The sequence below is a fragment of the Pteropus vampyrus genome, unplaced genomic scaffold (genome assembly GCF_000151845.1).
Source record: "Pteropus vampyrus isolate Shadow unplaced genomic scaffold, Pvam_2.0 Scaffold47, whole genome shotgun sequence".
Taxonomy (NCBI): Eukaryota; Metazoa; Chordata; class Mammalia; order Chiroptera; family Pteropodidae; genus Pteropus; species Pteropus vampyrus.
Genome location: NW_011888828.1, coordinates 8,139,263 through 8,144,757, shown reverse-complemented (window position 1 = coordinate 8,144,757; position 5,495 = coordinate 8,139,263). Strand labels below are relative to the sequence as shown.

General features: G+C 38.6%; 1 pseudogene; it reads left to right on the top strand.

Moving 5' to 3' along the window:
* LOC105291590 overlaps positions 1-5,495 on the top strand; it is a 42,025-nt pseudogene that overhangs the window by 7,140 nt on the left and 29,390 nt on the right.

Genomic DNA, 5,495 nt, shown 5'->3' with positions numbered 1-5,495 from the left:
GAGAGGGGGATATTTTATATTATCAAAGAATTATTTTGAATTTCCAAATCCTCTCATTCCATAAAATTGAGCACTTATATGCCAGGAACTACTCTTGACACTGAAAATACCCACCCACTGCCCACCCCTCCAAATGTCTTCATAAAGTTCTCTTTTCCTATTAGCAATAAAAAATAAATAAACCATAACCAAACAGGTGGTGATAGGTGCTATGAAGAAAACTATAGCAGTGTGAGAGGAAGAAGGAAGGGGGTCCATGGATGCTTATACCTCGGGAGAGTCAGGCATGGTCCCTTTGGTGTTATCTGAGCAGCAGACCTGAAAAACTTGTGGAGAATGAGCAAAGCTGGTTCCAGAGAAGACAGAAGGTGGATGAGCCCTGAGAAGCACGTGCCTGTGCCCAGAGCTGAGTGAGCCAGGCACAATTGGTCAGACCCAGGTCACGTGGGCCTCAGAGGCACTGTACTCTGAATACGAACGGAGGCTGCTATGGTCTTGATCTCACATGATCTAACCTGCATTTGAACTCCACACTGTGGCCGTGGTGTCAAGCGGAAACTCTGGGGTGCGAGTGAAATCTGAAAGAACAATTTCAATATCGGTCATTGCTCTAATCCCAGCAAGAGATGATGGTGGCTGAAACCAGAGTAGTTACAGTGGGAATGTCAAAAGTGGTAGAGCTTTGAGTATATTAATGGCCAGATTCTGGATTCGTACTGAAAATGGAGCTGACAGCATTTGCTGATGGATGGGGAGAACTTAGACTTTAAGATAGTAAAACACCTCTATAAACTGCAAAAACAAAAGAAAGTACAATACTGGTTCAGTGCAGAAATCAGTAACTAGACCTATACAAGAGATAGCCCATTAACAGATGCTAGAACACTTTTTTTTTTTTTTTTAATTGAGTACATGATAAGCTTGAGTTTACAAATCGAATATGTGGAGAAGAAAGAATTATCCAATAAATGGTGGTAAGATAATTCATTACCTATTTTTAAGTCATCCTTAGCCATCACACATGCCAAAGGAATGGTAGATGGAATGATAAATTTAATGTGATCAATTTTTAAAGGCAACCATTAATATCTAGAAGAAACTTTTGATGAATTTTTATTTGAGCTCAGTGCCCATAAAACTTCTAAGTTTAGCAGCAATGAAGGAAATCACAAAGAGGAAAAAATACTAGAGAGTTAGCTAGATAAAACAGAACTTCTATAGGTCAAAAATGAATAAACAAAATTAAAATCAAATGAAGAATTTTTTGCATAAATACGACAGCAGTCAACATTCTAGTTATGCAGAAATATACTTAAAAAATAAACAAATAAAAAACAAATCCTAACCATATGGTAGAGAATTGGCTTAAAGACCAAAAATAGAGTCACGCTAACACTTTTCTTCCTGTAACCAATTCTGGTGCCAATCAGGATTTATATTTTCTTAAAATCTTCAGCATTTAAAATACCACTCAATGTTTCCAGATAGAAGGAAGACTTGGAATATAAAACTGAAATGGATAGCTAAATGATGATATCACAGAACATTTAAGTAGTCAGGTGACCTATAGCTTAGACATATAGGAAGAATTACGTTTGGGAAGAAATATCCAAATAATACATATAAGTAAAGAACTCTACATCATCAATTAAAACTAAGAATTCTAAAAGTTACAATATGCTGCTCCCCAAATATAAGATCCCAATATATTGCTGTGGACAAAAGAGGCAATAAAATACCAGATATCAAATGTGAAATGCCATTCAAAATGATAGTGGACAGTACCTATGAATAATATAGGCAGTACTGATGGTCGCTGACTCTCTAGGAGAGAAAGGAAAATAGAACGATCTCAGGAATTGAGAGGCTTGTGAAAATAAACTTTAGAAAGCAGGACCCTTTCTCACAGGTGCAAAATTAAAACAGTACTAATAAATATACTATATGATGTGAGCCAGGCATTATGTTAAATTCTTTCAATATCCCATTCAGCCCTCCCAACAAGCCTAGGAGGGAGGCGTTCTGATCCTCATGTTACAAATGAGGGACAAGGTCTCTGAGCTTGAGATCACACAGCTGATAAAAGCTGAGCAGGGACCCCAAGGTGAGCCTGCCTGACTCCAAAGTACATTCTCTTAGTCGTTAGCATCTTGAGGCTGTGGAAATAAGCAACGTGGACTGGTCTACTACATATTAGACTTAGGGGACACTCCTTGAAATTTCAAAGAGGAAAACACAAGGTCAAGGAATCTGATCCTGGGCAGCACCAGTGGAATCCCTCCTCCAGAGGCAGAGCAGGACCAAGCACAACGGATTCCGAAAAGGAGTCTTCCATCCACTTCTTCATCTCTCCAGCAAGTGCTGATTGAGGCCTTGCTATGCACCAAGCACTGGGCTAGGCACTGAATGTTAAATTCGGAATCGATTTCTAAGGGCAGAAAGGAATGCTTAGGATGGGCATTCTCGGCTTTTTTAGATTGAACTCACGAGGGATAAGCATGCTTTAAAAGAAGAAGCCTTTTCTTGTCCTCGCATAGTGAGCGCGATAAACCACAAATCTGACACATGTCTTTCTGTCTAAATTTAACCCACGAACATTTTGAGAGGTGAAACATTTGGACCATGGGTATGGTTTTCCGAACACTTGAAGAAAATAGCACGAGGTCATAATTTTGGAATGGGAAGATGCTTCCGACTTGTTAAAGGCGAAATCTGTTGAGATTCCCTATACATTTATTCCTGTATTCCCAATGACTAACCAAATAAGTTTAGAGCTGGTTTACTTCCTACTGCGATTTGTGTCATATTGGCAATGCTTCCTAATCTTTATCTTCAGGTTTCTCCATCCTCTCTCCCATGATGTCAACTTTGAGGGTATCATAATATGCCCTCTATAAAACCTGGGAAGAGAGTATGAGTTTTCCTTTAAAACATGTGAGAGGACTTATGTAGGATGAGAGTGCTCTTAAAAATGTTATATTGTATATGAGCAAGTGAAAACATCAGGATATTTCCATAATTAAATATTCTCTTCTAAATTATGGAGAGTCAATTTATTTCATCAATTAAATTCGATCCCAGCTGACAAAATTTTCTAACTGGAAATTTTATGTTTGTGTAACCAGGTTACTTGGAAAATAATGGCTTTGTGTTAACCAGCCTCCAAAAGTCTAAGTGTAGGACACCAGACTCCTCGAAGGACGGCTCCAGCTCATGTCATTATGAAGGTGAGGCTGGAGCCCAAGAGGGAGGAAACAGGCAGCATTGCACATGAGCATGACCTAGTGGCTGGTTCCCTGAGTGGCATTTATGGCAGAAAAGAAAAGACTACTTGTCTGTTTTCCAAGTGTCAGGGTAAGTGATGTGTATGCAGCTGTGTTCACGGAGAGGTGAAGAACAGGAAAGAATAGCATCCTAGAAAGAAAGCATAGGTAAGAGAAGGACATTTGCAATTCCTTAATGTTAAGCAGTTGGATCTTCTCACTGCCTTCAGGAACCTGGACCCATCAAAAGCACTTCTTTGCTTAAGTAAACAGAATGCTCTTACTGATTCTTCACAAGGAACCAAATATGATAAACTTTGCCTCATACTGGCTCCCAAGTCATTGTGGTGAGTTTATTTAGACTGTGAGACACTTAACAGAGCTTATGGCCAGCATGACTTGCCATACGCACTTCATCAGGGGATCACTGGCCAGTGTGCAGTTATATTGCTAAATAATGTAATATAAGTGAGATGCATCAATCCTAGAGAAAATGCAAAAATGCTATGTAATGTTTCATAGCCAAATATGTAATATACATGCCTAAGCACCACTATAGTCCCCTTAAACGTGGCTTTGCATGCCTGTCAACATTTTGATTAAGGTTGACTACAAGAAAAATTATCTGAAGCCCTTTTTATAAACCCCCAATGATAAGAGTTTCATTTTAAACACATGACTATTGCTATAAGAGTCAATATTTTGTTCCCATCAGATTTTATAGAACTAGACATTTCCTGCCAGGAATCGTGAACTTACTACAATATTCCTATCATAGGTCTCAGTAATTTGGATGAAAAATAAGGCCAGAGATGCTAAAGTTACAGTCCTGCTAAAATAAAATTAAAATTAAAAAGCCAAGTCTCAATTGCCTCCCTTGAAAATTATGTTGCATAAATTTGTATATTATTTTCATGAGGTTCATCTTTTTAAATTTAAATACATTGGGACGTATTGCCTACATATTTAAATTCTATTGAGTAGTAAACCTATGAATTGCTAAGAGATTTTTAAAATTATCACATCTCTGATTAGAAGTGAAAGTAGCAGCACTGAAAGGATGATGTAGAGTATGATTTAACTAAAAAAGGTTTGGACTAGGAGTAGAGAGACCTGGGTTCTAGTGTCTACTTCGTCACAAATATGTTGCATGATCCAGGCCCTCAGTTTCCTGTTCTCAGACCACTGATGGAGGGGGAGATTCATAATTTTCTGTATTAGGTAGAATGGTACATGTTGCAAGAACAACAACAAAAAAACCCCAGCTCAAATTAGCTTAAAGGATAAGGGATTTTTTGATATATGCAATGTGAGAGACAGGCTTTCAGGTTGGACTCAGGCTCCATCTTAGCGATGTTATTAGGGACCTAATTCTCTCCATCTCTCCAGCCTGATATCAGCTTCATTCTTGGCCTGTCCACCCTCACCATCACCAAATAGATGCCAACATCTGAGAATACACATTCAGAGACAAAATGTCTGCCTTGCATTTAAAGCAAAGTATTTGCATTGTTCTCTGATTAGACTAATGGGGACTGATACCCCAGAAGTGCCTCAGCTGTGTGGGAGAAGTGTGCCTGCCTCTTGAAAATCTGGCCTTTTTTAAAGGAAGGAGTAGGGAAAATGGATGTTTTCTAGGTAACCAATAAATACCCGGTACACATTCTTGTTTTGTTTTGTTTTGTTTTTACCAATTTTGACCTTCTACTATTTTAAGTTCCTTGGGCCTCACTAAATTTGTGCATTTATCCAATTAGTGTTTTTTTAAAACCTAAATCATGGCTCCTAGCTCACTCCCAGGAAGATAACAGCCTGGTTAGAGAGAGAGATAAGAGAAATAATTATTCCAATCACCAAAGAAAAGATTGTATGAAAATACATAAATCAGAAACAAATGGACGTGGGGAGGTATGGTGCAGAAAATGGGGGTAGAGGCATAAGGCAGTGATCTGAGAAGCCTAGAGAAAAAGATTAGCCAAAGAACAGGGTGAATGGGGAAAAGGAGCAGAAGATGGCACATGAAAGATTGTAGGAGCCTTTGTGTACTAGTGGGGGGAGCTTCTACTCTGTATAAATATAGTCAAATCTTTTGGGGGAAGTGGAACACATTATTGTCATCTTCAGAAGACTGAAAACATCATTTAGGTACCATAACATCAGTGACCAACTCAGAACTTTGTTGACTGTTTCTTTGGCTATGCAGAACTTTTTAATCTGATGTGGTCCCACTTG